General features: G+C 54.4%; 2 protein-coding genes across 3 annotated transcripts in view; one reads left to right on the top strand and one right to left on the bottom strand.

Annotated features, from left to right (window-relative positions):
- Nucleotides 1-23,323, bottom strand: part of LOC139239451 (mitogen-activated protein kinase kinase kinase 11-like) — an 81,669-nt gene that overhangs the window by 35,970 nt on the left and 22,376 nt on the right. The window lies entirely within an intron of this gene.
- The window catches only part of LOC139239453 (serine racemase-like), a 140,039-nt gene that overhangs the window by 116,109 nt on the left and 607 nt on the right, over nt 1-23,323 (top strand). The window lies entirely within an intron of this gene.

Below are 23,323 nucleotides of genomic sequence, written 5' to 3'. Positions count from 1 at the left end.
GCCGCCTGAGGAAAAGAGTTTGAAGACCAGGCTCTCAAATCCACCACCAGGCTCATGGTCTACAGTGCTGTAGTGATACCCGCCCTCCTGTATGGCTCAGAGACATGGACCATGTACAGTAGACACCTCAAGTCGCTGGAGAAATACCACCAACGATGTCTCCGCAAGATCCTGCAAATCCCCCGGGAGGACAGACGCACCAACGTTAGCGTCCTCGACCAGGCCAACATCCCCAGCATCGAAGCACTGACCACACTCGACCAGCTCCGCTGGGCAGGCCCACATTGTCCGCATGCCCCCCAGACACGAGACTCCCAAAGCAAGCGCTCTACTCGGAACTCCTTCACGGCAAACGGGCCCAAAGGTGGGCAGAGGAAACGTTACAAGGGACCACTCTCAAAGCCTCCCTGATAAAGTGCGACATCCCCCACCGACACCTGGGAGTCCCTGGCCAAAGACCAGTCCGCCCCTAAGTGGAGGAAGTGCATCCGGGAGCACGCTGAGCCCCTCGAGTCTCGTCGCCGAGAAGCGTGCAGAAACCAAGCGCAGGCAGCGGAAGGAGCGTGCGGCAAACCAGTCCCACCCACCCCTTCCCTCAACCACTGTCTGTCCCACCTGTGACAGGGACTGTGGCTCTCGTATTGGACTGTTCAGCCACCCGAGAAGTCACTTTTCGAGTGGAAGCAAGTCTTCCTCGATTCCGAGGGACTGCCGATGGTGACGGGGGAGGGGAGGTGGGGGAAGGGCCAGCTGGATAAGTTAAGTGTGTGTGTGTGTCTGGTCCATTATGGGCCACTGCCAGCAGCACGGATTAACAATATGCATCTTTATCTACCTTGGAGCCAGCCGATTGATTGCAGCAGGAGCCCAGGGCCACGTGACGTCCTTCCCGGCTTCCTGTCCTCACCACCAGACGGGGAAGGAGAGTGGGGGGCGGGGGGGGGGGGGGGGGGAGGGATAGGGCCCGCGACGAGAAGCTTAACTCCCAGCTGCAGAGCGGGTGTGTTCTCACGTACAGAGAACGAGGTGGGGCAGAGGTTTGGGGAGGGCAGCTGTAGCCCAGCAGTGTCCACAGGAGGCAACAAAAAGACTTGCATTTATATAGCGCCTTTCACGAACAGCGGACCTCCCAAAGCACTTTACAGCCAATGAAGTACTTTTTGAAGTGCGGTCACTGTTGTAATGTGGGAAACGCGGCAACCAATTTTGTGCACAGCAAGCTCCCACAAACAGCGACGTGATAATGACCCAGATCATCTGTTTCAGTGATGTCGGTTGAGGGATAAATATTGGCCCCAGGACACCGGGGAGAACTCCCCCTGCTCTTCTTTGAAATAGTGGCCATAGGATCTTTTACATCCACCTGAGAGGGCAGACGGAGCCTTGGTTTAATGTCTCATCAGAAAGACAGTACCTCCGACAGTGCAGCGCTCCCTCAGCACTGCCCCTCCGACAGTGCGGCACTCCCTCAGTACTGCCCCTCCGACAGTGCAGTACGGCGCTCCCTCAGTACTGCCCCTCCGACAGTGCGGCGCTCCCTCAGTACTGCCCCTCCGACAGTGTGGCGCTCCATCAGTACTGCCCCTCCGACAGTGCGGCACTCCCTCAGTACTGCCCCTCCGACAGTGCAGCGCTCCCTCAGTACCGCCCCTCCGACAGTGCGGCGCTCCCTCAGCACTGCCCCTCCGACAGTGCAGCGCTCCCTCAGTACTGCCCCTCCGACAGTGCGGGGCTCCCTCAGTACTGCCCCTCCGACAGTGCGGCGCTCCCTCAGTACTGCCCCTCCGACAGTGCGGGGCTCCCTCAGTACTGCCCCTCCGACAGGCGGCGCTCCCTCAGTACTGCCCCCCCGACAGTGCGGCGCTCCCTCAGTACTGCCCCTCCGACAGTGTGGCGCTCCCTCAGTACTGCCCCTCCGACAGTGCGACGCTCCCTCAGTACTGCCCCCCCGACAGTGCGGGGCTCCCTCAGTACTGCCCCTCCGACAGTGTGACGCTCCCTCAGTACTGCCCCTCCGACAGTGCGACGCTCCCTCAGTACTGCCCCTCCGACAGTGCGACGCTCCCTCAGTACTGCCCCTCCGACAGCACAGTACGGCACTCCCTCAGCACTGCACTGGGAGCGGCAGCCTGGATTTATGTGCTTACGTTTCTGGAGTGGGACTTGAACCCACGATCCCGTGACTCAGAGGCGAGTGTGCTGCCCCCACTGAGCCACAGCTGACACTGACAAGGCAGAGGAGGAGGGCTGAATGAGATCTCGCAGCCCACTGACAGCTGGCATCAGACCAGAGCGGGGAGAGAGGGGAGTGATGGGGAGAGAGAGAGAAATACTGGTGATAGGAGAGCACAGAGAGACCACCGTCAGTGCACGAAGTGCAAAAGGCAGCCCATATCTGGCTTCAACTGGTGGCTTATGGACCCTCCCTCTTGGGGTTAACCATCGGCAGTCCCTCGGAATCGAGGAAGACTTGCTTCCACTCTTAAAGTGAGTCCTTAGGTGGCCGAACAGCCCAATACGAGAACCACAGTCCCTGTCACAGGTGGGACAGACAGTGGTTGAGGGAAGGGGAGGGTGGGGCTGGTTTGCCGCACGCTCCTTCCGCTTGGTTTCTGCACGCTCTCGGCGACGAGACTCGAGGTTAACAACTTGCATTTATATAGCGCCTTTAACGTAGCGAAACGCGCTTCGCAGGAGCGTTATGCCGCACAAACCTGACGGCGAGTTGCACAGGGAGAAGTTAGTGCAGCGCTTGGTCAAAGAGGTCGGTTTTAAGGAGCGTCTTGAAGGAGGAGAGAGGGGCGGAGAGGTTTAGGGAGGGAGTTCCAGAGCTTGGGGCCCAGGCAACTGAAGGCACGGCCACCGACGGTGGAGCGATTATAATCAGGGATGCTCAGGAGGGCAGAATGGGAGGAGTGCAGACATCTCGGGGGGGGGGGGGGGGGGCTGGAGGAGATTACAGAGATAGGGCTTAAGTCCGTAGGTGTAGGGAGGGCGGGGGGGGGAGCCAAGATGGGCAGCAACAGAGACGAACACTCCCAAGCCTTCCTCGAAGGCCCCACCGCGCCACGCCTCGCTTCCTCCGACGGGTTCCCCTATTGTGGCAGGGGCCTCCCACGCAGCCGCGACAAAGGAATCCACAACAGGAAGCCGGGGAGGAAACGGAGGAACAAAGTCGTTTCTAGCTGCAGCTCAGCGGGCCGGGGTCGGAGGTCAAACCTAGACAAAAGCGGCCACTTCCTGTCACAAAGACAGTGCAACTTTGGATGGGCTGTGCTGCAATTGCTGCTCTCTGAGCCTCTCTCTCTCTTTCTCTCTCTCACACACACACACACACACTCGTGACACCTACACTTCAATCAAAAATATAAAAGCTCTGTTCATTAGCCCAGCACTCACCCCCTCACCCCCCTCCGAGCTCATTTCCAAGTGGGCCATCAGTGGTGCTATATTTACACAGCTTCCGGCTGCAGTTCTGATGTCCCACTGCAATTCTTCTCTTGTACTCTGTGTGTGTGCGAATTCACGCCAGAGCTCGCTCAGCAACAGACAGGGTTCCTGCTTCTGATTACCATCAGTCACACCGCTGGAAAGTGCATGGGTAAACATTGAGAGAGGACAGTGTAGAGGGAGCTTTACTCTGTATCTAAACCCCTGTACCTGCCCTGGGAGTGTTTGATGGGACAGTGTAGAGGGAGCTTTACTCTGTATCTAACCCCCTGTACCTGCCCTGGGAGTGTTTGATGGGACAGTGTAGAGGGAGCTTTACTCTGTATCTAACCCCGTGCTGTACCTGCCCTGGGAGTGTTTGATGGGACAGTGTAGAGGGAGCTTTACTCTGTATCTAACCCCGTGCTGTACCTGCCCTGGGAGTGTTTGATGGGAAAGTGTAGAGAGAGCTTTACTCTGTATCTAACCCCCTGTACCTGCCCTGGGAGTGTTTGATGGGACAGTGTAGAGGGAGCTTTACTCTGTATCTAACCCCCTGTACCTGCCCTGGGAGTGTTTGATGGGACAGTGTAGAGGGAGCTTTACTCTGTATCTAACCCCCTGTACCTGCCCTGGGAGTGTGTGATGGGACAGTGTAGAGGGAGCTTTACTCTGTATCTAACCCCCTGTACCTGCCCTGGGAGTGTTTGATGGGACAGTGTAGAGGGAGCTTTACTCTCTATCTAACCCCGTGCTGTACCTGCCCTGGGAGTGTTTGATGGGACAGTGTAGAGGGAGCTTTACTCTCTATCTAACCCCGTGCTGTACCTGCCCTGGGAGTGTTTGATGGGACAGTGTAGAGGGAGCTTTACTCTGTATCTAACCCCGTGCTGTACCTGCCCTGGGAGTGTTTGATGGGACAGTGTAGAGGGAGCTTTACTCTCTATCTAACCCCGTGCTGTACCTGCCCTGGGAGTGTTTGATGGGACAGTGTAGAGGGAGCTTTACTCTCTATCTAACCCCGTGCTGTACCTGCCCTGGGAGTGTTTGATGGGGACAGTGTAGAGGGAGCTTTACTCTGTATCTAACCCCCTGTACCTGCCCTGGGAGTGTTTGATGGGACAGTGTAGAGGGAGCTTTACTCTGTATCTAACCCCCTGTACCTGCCCTGGGAGTGTTTGATGGGACAGTGTAGAGGGAGCTTTACTCTGTATCTAACCCCCTGTACCTGCCCTGGGAGTGTTTGATGGGACAGTGTAGAGGGAGCTTTACTCTGTATCTAACCCCGTGCTGTACCTGCCCTGGGAGTGTTTGAAGGGACTGTGTAGAGGGAGCTTTACTCTATATCTAACCCCCTGTATCTGCCCTGGGAGTGTTTGATGGGACAGTGTAGAGGGAGCTTTACTCTATATCTAACCCCCTGTATCTGCCCTGGGAGTGTTTGATGGGGACAGTGTAGAGGGAGCTTTACTCTATATCTAACCCCCTGTACCTGCCCTGGGAGCGTTTGATGGGGACAGTGTAGAGGGAGCTTTACTCTGTATCTAACCCCCTGTACCTGCCCTGGGAGTGTTTGATGGGACAGTGTAGAGGGAGCTTTACTCTGTATCTAACCCTAGTTGGGAGTCGAAGTGACTTCCCTGACATTGCGACAACTTAATCGATGAAAGGGAGAGGGAAAGTATTCAATGCCTGTCCGGCGAGACCCAGTCTCCGATACAGCTCCCAGTCACGGCTCAAACCCTCCCAGGACGGCAAAACAAATAAATTGGAAGTTGTCGAACACAAAGGGACTTGTTTGCCACACTTCGCTTCCCCTTGAAGCTCAAATGCATTTCCCGCCATTGTTGTGTTGTGTTTGTTTTCAAAGTGGCACTTGTCGAGTTTCCATTCCGAGGTGGGTCCCCTCTGATCCCCATCCACCCCTTTCTTTCCCATTCTCTTCCTTTCTCAGCCGTGGTTCAGTGGGTTGCTTGCTGTCGCTTGCCACCGAGTCACAAGGCTGTGGGATCGCGTCCGTACTGCACAACAATCCGGGCGGACACTCCCAGTGCAGTGCCGAGGGAGCGCCGTACTGCGCTATTGGAGAAACTGCTTCACTCAAAGAGTTGTTAACCTGTGGAATTCCCCGCCGCAGAGAGTTGTTGAGGCCAGTTCACTGGATATGTTCAAGAGGGAGTTGGATGTGGCCCTTACGGCTAAAGGGATCAAGGGGCACGGAGAGAAAGCAGGAATGGGGTACTGAGGTTGCATGTTCAGCCATGAACTCATTGAATGGCGGTGCATCTCGAAGGGCCGAATGGCCTACTCCTGCACCTATTTTCTATGTTTCTACTGAGGGAGCGCCGCACTGTCGGAGGGGCGGTACTGAGGGAGCGCCGTGCTGCGCTGTCGGAGGGGCAGTGCCGAGGGAGCGCCGTGCTGCGCTGTCGGAGGGGCGGTGCCGAGGGAGCGCTGTACTGCGCTGTCGGAGGGGCGGTACTGAGGGAGTACCGTACTGGCGGATGGGCAGTACTGAGGGAGCGCCGCACTGTCGGAGGGGCAGTACTGAGGGAGCGCCGCACTGTCGGAGGGGCGGTACCGAGGGAGCGCCGCACTGTCGGAGGGGCGGTACCGAGGGAGCGCCGCACTGTCGGAGGGGCGGTACCGAGGGAGCGCCGCACTGTCGGAGGGGCGGTACCGAGGGAGCGCCGCACTGTCAGAGTTGCCATCTTTCGGATGAGACGTTAAACCGAGGCCCTGTCTGCTCTCTCGGGTGGATGTAAAAGATCCCACGGCCACTATTGGAAGAAGAGCAGGGGGAGTTCTCCCCGGTGTCCTGGGGCCAATATTTATCCCTCAACCAACATCACTAAAACAGACGATCTGGGTCATTATCACATTGCTGTTTGTGGGAGCTTGCTGTGCACAAATTGCCTGCTGCGTTTCCCACATTACAACAGTGACTACACTCCAAAAGTACTTAATTGGCTGTAAAGCGCTTTGGGACGTCCGGTGGTCGTGAAAGGCGCTATATAAATGCAAGTCTTTCTTTTCTCGTGCAAATAAAGGACCTCCCTCCCCGAAAGCCAGAAGGATGAGAGTGAGAAAGAGACAGAGAGAGCGCGAGAGAGAGAGAGAAAGACAGAGAGAGCGAGAAAGAGAGAGAAAGACAGAAAGAGAGAGAGAGAGAGAGCGAGAGCGAGAGAACGTCACTCGCTCAGGTGGGCCGCAGGCTCATGTTTGGGAGAGGCGCGCAGCTAGGCCTGAAGCCTAACCTGCTGTCAACCCTGATTGGACGCAGCGTTGGAGCCTCTATCACATGACCAACTGCCCCGCCCACCCCCACCATTGGTCCAACCTCACGACGCCCCACCTCCTCACGGGCAAGCGGGAAGCAAACAGGCTCGGCATTGGCTGACCGCGTAGCTGTCTATCATACCACCTTTTCCCCCAACAGCTCCAATATTTTTTTATATAACAAATTGCATAGGATATACGGCACAGAAACAGGCCATTGGGCCCAACCAGTCCGTGCCGGCGTTTATGCTCCACTCGAGTCTCCTCCCGTCTTTCCTCATCTAAATCTATCAGCATAACCCTCTATTCCTTTTTCCCTCATAGGTTTATCCAGCCTCCCCTTAAATACATCGATACTATTCACCTCAACCCCTCCCTGTGGCAGCGAGTTCCACATTCTCACCCCTCTCTGGGTAAAGAAGTCTCTCCTGAATTCCCCATTGGGTGCATCAGTGACTATCTTATATTGATGGCCTCTAGTTATGCTCTTCCCCACAAGTGGAAACACTCTCTCTGTATCCACTCGATCGAAACCTTTCATTATTTTAAAGACCTCTATTAGGTCACCCCTCAGCTGCCTTTTTTCAAGTGAGACCCCCAGCCTGCTCATCCTTTCCTGATATATATACCCTCGCATTTCTGGTATCATCCTTGTAAATCTTCTCTGCACCCTCTCCAGTGCCTCGATATCCTTTCTATAATACGGCGGCCAGAACTGTACGCAGTGTGGTCTAACCAATGATACAGGTTCAGTATGATTTCCCGACTTTTCAATTCTATACTTCTAGAAATAAACCCTACTTCTTGGTTTGCTTTTTGTATGGCTTTGCTAACTTGTGTCGCAACTTGTGTATTTGTACTCCAAGATCTCTTCGTTCCTCTTACCCCACCTAGTCTCACATCGTCCAAGTAATAAGTGACCTCCCTATTCTTCCTACCAAAATGTAACACCTTGTACTTATATAGCGCCTTTAACATAGTAAAATGTCCCATGGGGCTTCACAGCAGCGTTCAGCGTTCAGCCCACACGGCGATATGTGTGCGCACTAGGTCCGTGCAGCAGAGCTGTCCTCCAGGAAGGCAGATTATTATCTGAATGGCGGCAGATTAGGAAAAGGGGAGGTGCAACGAGACCTGGGTGTCATGGTACATCAGTCATTGAAAGTCGGCATGCAGGTACAGCAGGCGGTGAAGAAAGCAAATGGCATGTCGGCCTTCATAGCGAGAGGATTTGAGTACAGGAGCAGGGAGGTCTTACTGCAGTTGTACAGGGCCTTGGTGAGGCCTCACCTGGAATATTGTGTTGAGTTTTGGTCTCCTAATCTGAGCAGGACATTCTTGCTATTGAGGGAGTGCAGCGAAGGTTCACCAGACTGATTCCCGGGATGGCAGGACTGACATATGAAGAAAGACTGGATCAACTAGACTTATATTCACTGGAATTTAGAAGAATGAGAGGGGATCTCATAGAAACATATAAAATTCTGACGGGATTGGACAGGTTAGATGTAGGAAGAATGTTCCTGATGTTGGGGAAGTCCAGAACCAGGAGTCACAGTCTAAGGATAAGGGGTAAGCCATTTAGGACCGAGATGAGGAGAAACTTCTTCACTCAGAGAATTGTGAACCTGTGGAATTCTCTACCACAGAGAGTTGTTGAGGCCAGTTCGTTAGATATATTCAAAAGGGAGTTAGATGTGGCCCTTACGGCTAAAGGGATCAGGGGGTATGGAGAGAAAGCAGGAATGGGGTACTGAAGTTGAATGATCAGCCATGATCATATTGAATGGTGGTGCAGGCTCGAAGGGCCCAATGGCCTACTCCTGCACCTATTTTCTACGTTTCAACACCTGTGAACTCGCGGAAGCAAGTCATTTAGTTCGAGGGACCGCCTATGATGATGATGGATAAGACAAAACAAATAAATTTGACACCGAGCCACATAAGGAGAAATTAGGGCAGGTGACCAAAAGCTGAGTCAAAGAGGTCGGTTTTAAGGAGCGTCTTAAAGGAGGAGAGAGAGGCGGAGAGGTTTAGGGAGGGAGTTCCAGAGCTTGGGGCCCAGGCAGCTGAAGGCACGGCCACCGATGGTGGAGCGATTATAATCAGGGATGCTCAGGAGGGCAGAATTCGGGGGGTGTGGGGCTGGAGGAGATTACAGAGATAGGGAGGGGGCGAGGGCCATGGAGGGATTTGTAAACCCAGGATGAGAATTTTGAAATCGAGGCGTTGCTTAACCGGTAGCCAATTACAATCCCCTTCTGCAAGTGTATCGACTACCTCCTGTAATTTGGTGCAGTCCTCTTCAGTATTGACGAGCGCCCCCAATATGGTGTTATCCTCCAAATCAATGGTGCCTTCATTCCCACGAACCGGTAAACACTTCACTGCCTCCCCGCTCGTTTATGGGCTTCGGGAGGGATGTGTTTGCTGCGCTCTGCCTCCCCTCTCTCATTAGAACATACGAACATAAAGATTAGGAGCAGGAGTCAGCCATTTGGCCCCTCTAGCCTGCTCCACCATTCAGTAAGATTATGGCCGATCTGATCTTGGCCTCAACTCTCCTTCCCCGCCTGCTTTCCGTACTCTCTCCCCGCCCCACCGCATTGACCGATTATATTGTAAATGAAATAAAAAGTCTTTATTTAAACGCCTCTGTGAACTTCCTCCTGGGTTTTTAAACAGGTGTCCAGAAGGTTTGCTCTGCAGTTCCTGGAGGATTGGCGGAAAGCCTACTCTGAAGGCCCGAGGTTTCTGGAGGAGTGGCGGAAAGCCTGCTCTGAAGGCCGAGGTTCCTGGAGTATTGGCGGAAAGCCTGCTCTGAAGGCCCGAGGTTCCTGGAGAATTGGCAGAAAGCCTACTCTGAAGGCCCGAGATTTCTGGAGAATTGGCGGAAAGCCTACTCTGAAGGCCCGAGATTTCTGGAGAATTGGCGGAAAGCCTACTCTGAAGGCCCGAGGTTCTTGGAGGAGTGGCGGAAAGCCTACTCTGAAGGTCCGAGGTTCTTGGAGGAGTGGCGGAAAGCCTGCTCTGAAGGCCCGAGATTTCTGGAGAATTGGCGGAAAGCCTACTCTGAAGGTCCGAGGTTCCTGGAGGAGTGGCGGAAAGCCTGCTCTGAAGGCCCGAGGTTCCTGGAGGAGTGGCGGAAAGCGTACTCTGAAGGTCCGAGATTCCTGGAGAATTGGCGGAAAGCCTACTCTGAAGGCCCGAGGTTCCTGGAGAATTGGCGGAAAGCGTACTCTGAAGGCCCGAGGTTCCTGGAAAATTGGCGGAAAGCCTACTCTGAAGGCCCGAGGTTCCTGGAGGAGTGGCGGAAAGCCTACTCTGAAGGCCCGAGATTTCTGGAGAATTGGCGGAAAGCCTACTCTGAAGGCCCTAGCTGAGGTCAAAAAAGACCCGGAGGTTGTGGGGACTGGAGAGGGGGGGGGGGGGGGGAGCGCGGGGAAGAGACAGGGACAGGATGGGTACGGAGTGCACAGGAACAAACAAAAAGGATAACTCCCCAGTAACCGAGCAAGTTAAACGAGCGAGCGAGCGACGGTCACAGGCCCGAGGCCTCAGGGGACAGTGCTGTCGGCCGGATTCCTTCTGAACCACTGCAGGGGAATTAGGCAGCGACATGGAGAGGCCAAAAATAGCTCCCCGACAACACACCCTGCTGAAGTGGTCAGAGGTTTGCAGCCTCAAGCGCAGCCAAATTGAGAGAGAGGTTAAGGCAACCACCCATGGAGCAGGCACATTCATTCTCACCAGCCGGGAACCATGCACCTCCTCCACGCTGCTTTGGAGGATTCATTCGTGGCGACGCTGCCTCCCCTCTCTCGCCTCCCACTGTGTCGATCATTCTCCCCTTCCCCATTACTTCCCATGCCCCCTCTATTCTCTCCATAGCTCACCGCCACCACCTCCATCCCGAGAGTCTGGCCCCAGCCCGTTCCAATCCACCTCACACGGAGGCCTCTCCCAGCGCGACGCACCCACCACGAGCTCACCAAACGGGCTTGGGTGGGTGTGACATTTTCTTCGCACACACAGTACTGGTGGGTACAGGTCTGTCACTGTATAACACTGGGGTACAGTACTGGTGGGTACAGGTCTGTCACTGTATAACACTGGGGTACAGTACTGGTGGGTACAGGTCTGTCACTGTATAACACTGGGGTACAGTACTGCTGGGTACAGGTCTGTCACTGTATAACACTGGGGTACAGTACTGGTGGGTACAGGTCTGTCACTGTATAACACTGTGGTACAGTACTGGTGGGTACAGGTCTGTCACTGTATAACACTGGGGTACAGTACTGGTGGGTACAGGTCTGTCACTGTATAACACTGGGGTACAGTACTGGTGGGTACAGGTCTGTCACTGTATAACACTGGGATACAGTACTGGTGGGTACAGGTCTGTCACTGTATAACACTGGGGTACAGCACTGGTGGGTACAGGTCTGTCACTGTATAACACTGGGATACAGTACTGGTGGGTACAGGTCTGTCACTGTATAACACTGGGGTACAGTACTGGTGGGTACAGGTCTGTCACTGTATAACACTGGGGTACAGTACTGGTGGGGACAGGTCTGTCACTGTATAACACTGGGATACAGTACTGGTGGGTACATGTCTGTCACTGTATAACACTGGGGTACAGTACTGGTGGGTACAGGTCTGTCACTGTATAACACTGGGGTACAGTACTGGTGGGTACAGGTCTGTCACTGTATAACACTGGGATACAGTACTGGTGGGTACAGGTCTGTCACTGTATAACACTGGGGTACAGTACTGGTGGGTACAGGTCTGTCACTGTATAACACTGGGGTACAGTACTGGTGGGTACAGGTCTGTCACTGTATAACACTGGGGTACAGTACTGGTGGGTACAGGTCTGTCACTGTATAACACTGGGGTACAGTACTGGTGGGTACAGGACTGTCACTGTATAACACTGGGGTACAGTACTGGTGGGTACAGGACTGTCACTGTATAACACGGGGTACAGTACTGGTGGGTACAGGACTGTCACTGTATAACACGGGGTACAGTACTGGTGGGTACAGGACTGTCACTGTATAACGTGGGTACAGGACTGTCACTGTATAACACGGGGTACAGTACTGGTGGGTACAGGACTGTCACTGTATAACACTGGGGTACAGTACTGGTGGGTACAGGTCTGTCACTGTATAACACTGGGGTACAGCACTGGTGGGTACAGGACTGTCGCTGTATAACACGGGGTACAGTACTGGTGGGTACAGGTCTGTCGCTGTATAACACTGGGGTACAGTACTGGTGGGTACAGGACTGTCACTGTATAACACGGGGTACAGTACTGGTGGGTACAGGTCTGTCACTGTATAACACTGGGGTACAGTACTAGTGGGTACAGGACTGTCACTGTATAACACGGGGTACAGTACTGGTGGGTACAGGACTGTCACTGTATAACACTGGGGTACAGTACTGGTGGGTATAGTTCTGTCACTGTATAACACTGGGGTACAGTACTGGTGGGTACAGGTCTGTCACTGTATAACACTGAGGTACAGTACTGGTGGGTACAGGTCTGTCACAGTATAACACTGGGGTACAGTACTGGTGGGTACAGGTCTGTCACTGTATAACACTGGGGTACAGTACTGGTGGGTACAGGTCTGTCACTATAACACTGGGGTACAGTACTGGTGGGTACAGGTCTGTCACTGTATAACACCGGGGTACAGTACTGGTGGGTACAGCTCCGTCACTGTATAACACTGGGGTACAGTACTGGTGGGTACAGGTCTGTCACTGTATAACACTGGGGTACAGTACTGGTGGGTATAGGTCTGTCACTGTATAACACTGGGGTACAGTACTGGTGGGTACAGGTCTGTCACTGTATAACACTGGGATACAGTACTGGTGGGTACAGGTCTGTCACTGTATAACACTGGGATACAGTACTGGTGGGTACAGGTCTGTCACTGTATAACACTGGGGCACAGTACTGGTGGGTACAGGACTGTCACAGTATAACACTGGGGTACAGTACTGGTGGGTACAGGTCTGTCACTGTATAACACTGGGGTACAGTACTGGTGGGTACAGGCCTGTCACTGTATAACACTGGGGTACAGTACTGGTGGGTACAGGTCTGTCACTGTATAACACTGGGGTACAGTACTGGTGGGTACAGGTCTGTCACTGTATAACACCGGGGTACAGTACTGGTGGGCACAGGTCTGTCACTGTATAACACTGGGGTACAGTACTGGTGGGTACAGGTCTGTCACTGTATAACACTGGGGTACAGTACTGGTGGGTACAGGCCTGTCACTGTATAACACTGGGGTACAGTACTGGTGGGCACAGGTCTGTCACTGTATAACACTGGGGTACAGTACTGGTGGGTACAGGACTGTCACTGTATAACACTGTGGTACAGTACTGGTGGGTACAGGACTGTCACTGGGGAAGGAGAGACAGGCAAGGGGCAAGTGGGATATCTTTGTGTTTTGAAATACCACCTGTTTGGGATTACAAAATCACACCCTGTGCAACTTTCTTTCCACCCGGAAACACAAACTGCAAAGGAGTTGAGGGAAGAAACGCGAGGGAGCAGTGACGCTGATCAGCTGCTATTTACAACACTTCCTACAGCTTTGAGAGTGGGACAGGGGCCAGCACAGGAAGTTACAGCTCCAGGAACACAGATGGCATGGGTGTGATAAGGCAGCTCCTTAATCAAATGCAACCCGACAAGCACAGCATCGGGAACACACACACACACACACACACGACCCAGCAGTTTCTCATTCAAACAACGCAGATCGCAGGGCACTGTGATATAAAAGAAAACTTGCATTTCTCGAGCACCTTTCTCCACCGGAGGAAGTGGAATGTCAGCCATGGCTACGTGGGCAGCACCCTCGCCTCCCAGTCAGAAGTTTGTGTGCTCGACTCCCACTCCAAGGGCTTCAGCACAAAACCCCAAGCCGACACTCCCAGTGCAGTACTGAGGGAGCGCCGTACTGTCGGAGGGGCAGTACTGAGGGAGCGCTGTACTGCGCTGTCGGAGGGGCAGTACTGAGGGAGCGCCATACTGCGCTGTCGGAGGGGTGGTACTGAGGGAGCGCTGTACTGCACTGTTGGAGGGGCAGTACTGAGGGAGTGCCACACTGTCGGAGGGGCGGTACTGAGGGAGCGCCGCACTGTCGGAGGGGCGGTACTGAGGGAGCGCTGTACTGCGCTGTCGGAGGGGCAGTACTGAGGGAGCGGCGCACTGTCGGAGGGGCAGTACTGAGGGAGCGCTGTACTGCGCTGTCGGAGGGGCAGTACTGAGGGAGTGCCACACTGTCGGAGGGGCGGTACTGAGGGAGCGCCGCACTGTCGGAGGGGCGGTACTGAGGGAGCCCCGCACTGTCGGAGGTGCAGTACTGAGGGAGTGCCGCACTGTCGGAGGGGCAGTACTGAGGGAGCCCCGCACTGTCGGAGGGGCAGTACTGAGGGAGCGCCGCACTGTCGGAAGGGCAGTACTGAGGGAGCCCCGCACTGTCGGAGGTGCAGTACTGAGGGAGTGCCACACTGTCGGAGGGGCAGTACTGAGGGAGCACCACACTGTCGGAGGGGCAGTACTGAGGGAGCGCCGCACTGTCGGAGGGGCAGTACTGAGGGAGCGCCACACTGTCGGAGGGGCAGTACTGAGGGAGCGCCACACTGTCGGAGGTGCCATATTTCGGATCAGACGTCCAAAAATACTTCAGTAGCTGTAAAGCTCTTTGAGACATCCGGTGGTTGTGAAAGGCACTTTAGAAATTCAAATCTAACAGCCAATGAAGTACTTTTGGAGTGTGGTCACTGTTGTAATGTGGGAAATGCCAATTTGCGCACAGCAAGCTCCCACACACAGCAATGTGATAATGACCCAAATCATCTGTTTTAGTGATGTTGATTGAGGGATAAATATTGGCCCCAGGACACCGGGGAGAACTCCCCTGCTCTTCTTTAGAATAGTGGCCGTGGGATCTTTTACGTCCGCCTGAGAGAGCAGACGCGGGGCCTCGGTTTAATGTCGCATACAACAGTGCGGTATTCCCTCAGTACTGCCCCTCCGACAGTGCGGCGCTCCCTCAGTACTGCCCCTGCAACAGTGCGGTGCTCCCTCAGTACTGCCCCTCCGACAGTGTGGCACTCCCTCAGTACTGCCCCTCCGACAGTGCGGCGCTCCCTCAGTACTGCCCCTCCGACAGCGCAGTACAGCGCTCCCTCAGTACTGCCCCTCCGACAGTGTGGCACTCCCTCAGTACTGCCCCTCCGACAGTGCGGCGCTCCCTCAGTACTGCCCCTCCGACAGTGCGGTGCTCCCTCAGTACTGCTCCTCCGACAGTGCGGCGCTCCCTCAGCACTGCCCCTCCGACAGTGCGCCGCTCCCTCAGCACTGCCCCTCCGACAGTGCGCCGCTCCCTCAGCACTGCACTGGGAGTGTCAGTCTGAATTGCGGGCTCAAGTCTCTGAGCTGAGATTCAAACCCATGTCCCCCTGACTCCGAGGTGAGGCACACCTGTTCGCGGCAGCTCGCAGAAACCGCGGCTAATTTCACCCCCCTCTCCCCAATCGAAACACTGGCTTTCGATTCCCCCGGTTTGTCGGGGGGGGGGCTTCAAAGTTGCGAGACGAGGCGGGTAAAAGGAGAACATGTTCCCAACTTCTGTTCCAACAACGCTAGATCTTTATGGGTTAACAGCAGAGAGAGAATTGCAGTGTCGGCTAAACCCGGGGACAAACAAAGGCCTGGTGGGAAGTGGTTGCCGATGGCAACGCTGCAACTTTTGACATCCACCCACTCCCGATCTGCGGCTGCTGCCCGAAATCTGGATCAGGCTGGGCCGTTGCACTTTCAGGAGACGAGGGAGTGCTGCTTTGGAAGGCTTGGTGCTGTGGCTTTGCCTATCGTGCTGTTAAAGCAAGAAGCCTGAACTACTAGGCCCCTCGTGGCAACGCAATGCGCCCTGGGGCCTTGACACAAAAAGAGCAGGCCCGCGTCAACCAACTGCGGCCTACTGGGGCGGAGTGGCTCCTTGGCGGGTTGCCACGGCAACAGCTGCCCCTCCCCAACCTCCCACAAGGTGGCCCAAATTAATTCGGTCCCTCCGGGACATCTTCCTGCTCTGGTGTACCTCGCTCACTTGGCCATCCTTCGAGCCTTGGCCGAGGCAGGGCGGGTCCTGCAAAAGGCCCCAATTACTGTATCAGCTCATGACTGACTCAGCACTACTCTGCTCTATACTTAAGAATTCCGAAGGAGGAAGTTGATTTGAAAAGCATAAACCTTGTGGGAGGAGGACTTAGTCAGGCCTTCATCAAAACCACTTCCCTCAATAGAACCTTCCCCTTTCCGCACATCCACAACTCAACACTGTATACACACACACACGTCACTCCACACAACAATCTCCGCTATACCCCACACCTCTCACTGTAACACTGATATACCCCACACCCCTCACTGTAACACTGATAGACCCCACACCCCTCACTGTAACACTGATATACCCCACACCACTCACTGTAACACTGATATACCCCACACCACTCACTGTAACACTGATATATCCCACACCACTCACTGTAACACTGATATACCCCACACCCCTCACTGTAACACTGATATATCCCACACCACTCACTGTAACACTGATATACCCCACACCCCTCACTGTAACACTGATATATCCCACACCACTCACTGTAACACTGATATATCCTACACCACTCACTGTAACACTGATATACCCCACACCCCTCACTGTAACACTGATATATCCCACACCACTCACTGTAACACTGATATATCCCACACCACTCACTGTAACACTGATATATCCCACACCACTCACTGTAACACTGATATATCCCACACCACTCACTGTAACACTGATATATCCCACACCACTCACTGTAACACTGATATATCCCACACCACTCACTGTAACACTGATATATCCCACACCACTCACTGTAACACTGATATAATCCCACACCCCTCACTGTAACACACTGATATATCCCACACCCCTCACTGTAACACTGATATACCCCACACTCCTCACTGTAACACACTGATATACACCACACCCCTCACTGTAACACTCTGATATACCGCACACCCCTCAGTGTAACATTCTGATATACACATAAGGAGATATTAGGGCAGGTGACCAAAAGCTTAGTCAAAGCGGTAGGTTTTAAAGGAGAGAGAGGCGGGCAGGTTTAGGGAGGGAATTCCAGAGCTCGGGGCCCAGGTAGCTGAAGGCACGGCTGCCGATGGTGGAGCGATGGAAATCGGGGGATGCTCAAGAGGCCAGAATTAGAGGAGCGCAGAGATCTCGAAGGGTTGTGGGGCTGGAGGAGGTTACGGAGATAGGGAGCAGGGGGGGGGGGGGGGGCGAGGCGGGGGGGGGGGGCGAGGTGACCATGGAGGGATTTGAAAATAAGGATGAGAATTTTAAAAATTGAGGCGTTGCTTAACCGGGAGCCAATGTAGGTAAGCGAGCACAGGGGGTGATGGGTGAGCGGGACTCGGTGCGAGTTAGGACACGGGGCAGCGAGCACAGGGGGTGATGGGTGAGCGGGACTCGGTGCGAGTTAGGACACGGGGCAGTGAGCACAGGGGGTGATGGGTGAGCGGGACTCGGTGCGAGTTAGGACACGGGGCAGTGAGCACAGGGGGTGATGGGTGAGCAGGACTCGGTGCGAGTTAGGACACGGGGCAGCGAGCACAGGGGGTGATGGGTGAGCGGGACTTGGTGCGAGTTAGGACACGGAGCAGCGAGCACAGGGGGTGATGGGTGAGCGGGACTTGGTGCGAGTTAGGACACGGAGCAGCGAGCACAGGGGGTGATGGGTGAGCGGGACTCGGTGCGAGTTAGGACACGGGGTCAGTGAGCACAGGGGTTGATGGGTGAGCAGGACTCGGTGCGAGTTAGGACACGGGGCAGTGAGCACAGGGGGTGATGGGTGAGCGGGACTCGGTGCGAGTTAGGACACAGGGCAGCGAGCACAGGGGGTGATGGGTGAGCGGGACTCGGTGCGAGTTAGGACACGGAGCAGCGAGCACAGGGGGTGATGGGCGAGCGGGACTTGGTGCGAGTTAGGACATGGGGCAGCGAGCACAGGGGGTGATGGGTGAGCGGGACTCGGTGCGAGTTAGGACACGGGGCAGCGAGCACAGGGGGTGATGGGTGAGCGGGACTCGGTGCGAGTTAGGACATGGGGCAGCGAGCACAGGGGGTGATGGGTGTGCGGGACTCGGTGCGAGTTAGGACACGGGGTCAGTGAGCACAGGGGGTGATGGGTGAGCGGGACTCGGTGCGAGTTAGGACACAGGGCAGTGAGCACAGGGGGTGATGGGTGAGCGGGACTCGGTGCGAGTTAGGACATGGGGGCAGTGAGCACAGGGGGTGATGGGTGAGCGGGACTCGGTGCGAGTTAGGACACGGGGCAGCGAGCACAGGGGGTGATGGGTGAGCGGGACTTGGTGCGAGTTCGGACATGGGGCAGAAGTGGGATTAGGCTGGATAGCTCTTTGTCAGCCGGCATGGGCCGAAATGACCTCCTTCCGAACTGTAACTTTGTACGATTTAACAAATGCCTTCTGAAAAACCAAATATGCCACATCCACTGGTTCCCCCTTATCTATTGTGCCAGTTACAACCTCAAAAAATGCTAACAGATTCGTCAAACATGATTTCCCTTTGATAATTCCGTTTTGACTCTGCACAATCCCATTATCAGACTGGCGTGTGTGGGGGAGGGGTCGGTTGGGACAGCAGTCCCGGGAAGGGTTAAGGTTTCAGAGTTTCCTGCTCACTCCGTCCAATCACCCGCCGCCGTCTTCCTTGTGACGCATCTCACAGCCCAACAACATCCTTCCCACGATGCACCTGCAGGCCAGCCAATAATATTTTCGCTGGAGCGCCTGTTCAACTTCAGCTTCCTGTTATTTTACACACAACTCGTTTTAAATAAAGCACACGCACACAGATACACAGACACGCACACAATCAATCACACACTCAAAGACAGACACGTACGCAGAGAGACACACACACACACACAGACACACACACTCAAAGACAGAGACGTACGCACAAACACTGACACAGAGAGAGAGAGAGAGAGAGAGAGAGACACACAGAGAGAGACACAGAGAGAGACACTCAGACACAGACAGACAGAGACAGAGACAGACATACAGACACACACACAGACACACGAGAGCCCCCACTCTGGGTACACTGCTGGCTCTAGCCCTGGTGTACATCGGGAGCCTCTTATCAACAAGAGCGGACATTGATGGCGAGATCCAACACCGCCTCCAGTGCGCCAGTGCAGCCTTCGGCCGCCTGAGGAAAAGAGTGTTTGAAGACCAGGCCCTCAAAACTGTCACCAAGCTCATGGTCTACAGGGCTGTAGTGATACCCACCCTCCTGTATAGCTCAGAGACATGGACCATGTACAGTAGACACCTCAAGTCGCTGGAGAAATACCACCAATGCTGTCTCTGCAAGATCCTACAAATCCCCTGGGAGGACAGACGCACCAACGTTAGCGTCCTCGACCGGGCCAACATCCCCAGCATCGAAGCACTGACCACACTCGACCAGCTCCGCTGGGCAGGGCCACATTGTCCACATGCCCCCGACACGAGACTCCCAAAGCAAGCGCTCTACTCGGAACTCCTTCACGGCAAACGAGCCAAAAGGTGGGCAGAGGAAACGTTACAGGGACCACCCTTAAAGCCTCCCTGATAAAGTGCAACATCCCCACCGACACCTGGGAGTCCCTGGCCAAAGACCAGTCCGCCCTAAGTGGAGGAAGTGCATCCGGGAGGGTGCTGAGCATCTCGAGTCTCGTCGCCGAGAGCGTGCAGAAACCAAGCGCAGGCAGCGGAAGGAGCGTGCGGCAAACCAGTCCCACCCTCCCCTTTCCCTCAACCACTGTCTGTCCCACCTGTGACAGGGACTGTGGCTCCCGTATTGGACTGTTCAGCCACCCGAGGACTCATTCTAAGAGTGGAAGCAAGTCTTCCTCGATTCCGAGGGTCCGACTATGATGATGATGACTTGTGAACATGAGGCCCAGGTGCTGAGCTGTATGGGAAGGCAGTGAGTACAAAGCTGGAATTCTGCCGTTCAGAAGGAACAGTGAGATCCAGGTTCCGGAATATTGGGAGCAGGGCTCCAATGTCACTGGGTGGTGGGAGAACTTGGATTTGAATACTGGGATCAGGATCCTGACTGTAACTCGGTACCCTACGAGTAAACTAGAGGTGATCCAAAACTCGGCTGCCCCCGTGCCCTAACTCGCACCGAGTCCCGCTCACCCATCACCCCCTGTGCTCACTGCCCCCGTGTCCTAACTCGCACCGAGTCCCGCTCACCCATCACCCCCTGTGCTCACTGCCCCCGTGCCCTAACTCGCACCGAGTCCCGCTCACCCATCACCCCCTGTGCTCGCTGACCAACATGGGCTTCTGATTAAACAATGCCTCGATTTCAAAATTCCTATCCCTGCTGAGGGAGTGCCACACTGTCGGAGGGGCAGTACTGAGGGAGCGCCGCACTGTCGGAGGGGCAGTACTGAAGGAGCGCCGCACTGTCGGAGGGGCAGTACTGAGGGAGCGCCGCACTGTCGGAGGGGCAGTACTGAGGGAGTGCGGAGAGACAGACACTGGGGGAAGAGAGAGAGAGAGAGACAGACACTGGGGGAAGAGAGAGAGAGAGACTGGGGGATGGGGGCGAAGAGGGGGAGAGATAGACAGAGCGAGAGGGAGGGAGGGAGAGAGGGAGAGACACTGGGGGAAGAGAGAGAGACAGACACTGGGGGAAGAGAGAGAGTGAAAGACTGGGGGAGAGAGAGAGATAGACTGGTGGGGTGTGGGAAGAGAGAGAGAGAGAGAGAGAGACTGGGGGAGGGAGGGAGAGAGGGGGAGACTGAGAGAGTGGGAAAGAGAGAGAGAGAGAGAGAGAGAGAGAATGCATGAGTGTCATCGTTGGCTCCTCCGGCCCACCCGACAGATACAGGTCACCAATTCTAAGCCACGTCCATTTCGTTTTGCGGCAGGCACCCTGTGGAAAGCTCGCAACGGCCGGCTTCTGATCATTTCAGCCGCGTTGTGGGATCTTGCTGTGCGACAAACCGGCTGCTGCCTCGCCCTAGAATGTGACAGCGGCTGCACTTAAACCCCCCCCCCCACACACACACACACACACACACACACACACACACACAGCGCTTCACCGGGGTGTGCGGGGCGACACGAGGAGTCGAGAGGGGCCGTCTGGACGAGAGTGATTCCTTTTAACTTCTCTCTAATGGCCACCCTGCAGCTCCCCCAGGAACCACACACACACACACACACACACACACAGAGAGCTCTGGTTACAAGGCTGACCTTTCACCTCCGGGGCCTGGCTCCAGATCCCTGCCCACACTGACACAGTTCTGTTCTGACAGCGCAAGGAACAGTCACTGTCCTTATTCAAAGCTCCCCCCCCACCCCGCCACACAACCCCCAACGCCACTGCGCGTACGATACTAAATCCTAAAACTTCACGTTGACCCAACTCTGTGGAGGTGACTCTGCAATTTCTGGGGCCGGTTTGGGAGTGGAACAGCCAGAGGCCTCGAAGAGCCCCCTTTCTGGGAGCCTCAGGAAATGAACGATTATATAGAATTACAAGTCAGAACCAGGGGCCATTCAGCCCCACTGCTCCAGGCCGGTGTTTATGCACCAGCCTCCTCTCGGCCCTCTTCATCTCACCTCTATCACCACGTAAGAACATAAGAAATAGGAGCAGGAGCAGGCCTGACGGCCCCACAAGCCTGCTCCGCCATTTAATACAATCATGGACTCAGCTCCACTTCCCTGCCCGTCCCCTTATCGGTTAAGAAACTGTCTATTTCTGTCTTAAATTTATTCAATGTCCCGGCTTCCACAGCTCTCTGAGGCAGCGAATTCCACAGATTCACAACCCTCTGAGAGAAGAAATTCCTCCTCATCTCAGTTTTAAATGGGCGGCCATATCTCTCTATTCCTTTCTCCCTCATGTGTTTATCCAGCTTCCCCTTAAACGCATCGATACTATTCGCCTCAACCCCTCCCTGTGGCAGCGAGTTCCACATTCTCACCGCTCTCTAAGTAAACCTAGAAAATAGGTGCAGGAGTAGGCCATTCGGTCCTTCGAGCCTGCACCGCCATTCAATATGATCATGGCTGATCATGCAGCTTCAGTATCCCATTCCTGCTTTCTCTCCATACCCCCTGATCCCTTTTGCCGTAAAGGCCACATCTAACTCCCTTTTGAATATATCTAACGGACTGGCCTCAACAACTTTCTGTGGTAGAGAATTCCACAGGTTCACAATTCTCTGAGTGAAGAAGTTTCTCCTCATCTCGGTCCTAAATGGCTTACCCCTTATCCTTAGACTGTGACCCCTGGTTCTGGACTTCCCCAATATCGGGAACATTCTTCCTGCATCTAACCTGTCCAATCCCATCAGAATTTTATATGTTTCTATGAGATCCCCTCTCATTCTTCTAAACTCCAGTGAATATAAGCCTAGTCGATCCAGTCTTTCTTCATATGTCAGTCCCATCATCCCGGGAATCAGTCTGGTGAACCTTCGCTGCAGTCCCTCAATAGCAAGAATGTCCTTCCTCAGATTAGACGACCAAAACCGTACACAATATTCAAGGTGTGGTCTCACCAAGGCCCTGTACAACTGCAGTAAGACTTCCCTGCTCCTATACGCGAATCCCCTAGCTATGAAGGCCAAAATGCCATTTGCCTTCTTCACCGCCTTCTGTACCTGCATGCCAACTTTCAATGACTGATGTACCATAACACCCAGGTCTCGTTGCACCTCCCCTTTTACTAATCTGTCACCATTCAGATAATAATCTGTTTTTATGACCAAAGTGGATAACCTCACATTTATCCACATTATACTGCATCTACCATGTATTTGCCCACTCACCTAACCTGTCCAAGTCACTCTGCAGCCTCTTAGCATCCTCCTCACAGCTCACACTGCCACCCAGCTTAGTGTCATCTGCAAACTTGGAGATATTACATTCAATTCCTTCGTCTAAATCATTAATGTATAGCTGGGTTCCCAGCACTGAGCCCTGCGGCACTCCACTAGTCACTGCCTGCCATTCTGAAAAGGACCCGTTTATTCCTACGCTTTGCTTCCTGTCTGCCAACCAGTTCTCTATCCACATCAATACATTACCCCCAATACCATGTGCTTTAATTTTGCACACTCTTGTGTGGGACCTTGTCAAAAGCCTTTTGAAAGTCTAAATACATCACATCCACTGGCTCCCCCTTGTCCACTCTACTAGTTACAGAAGTGAAGAAGTTTCTCCTGAATTCCCCATTGGATTTGTTAGTGACTGTCTCATATTGACGGCCCCTAGTTCTGGTCTCCCCCACACCCTCTCGACGTCTACCCTTATCGAACCCTTTCATAATCTTAAAGACTTCTATTGGATCGCCCATCAGCCTTCTCTATTCTCGAGAAAAGAGACCCAGCCTGTTCAAACCTTCCCAAGTGTTCTAAC

This window comes from Pristiophorus japonicus, chromosome 27 (genome assembly GCF_044704955.1).
Source record: "Pristiophorus japonicus isolate sPriJap1 chromosome 27, sPriJap1.hap1, whole genome shotgun sequence".
Lineage (NCBI taxonomy): Eukaryota > Metazoa > Chordata > Chondrichthyes > Pristiophoridae > Pristiophorus > Pristiophorus japonicus.
The sequence above is the reverse complement of the archived record's forward strand: the minus strand, read 5'-3'. Positions and strand labels throughout refer to the sequence as shown.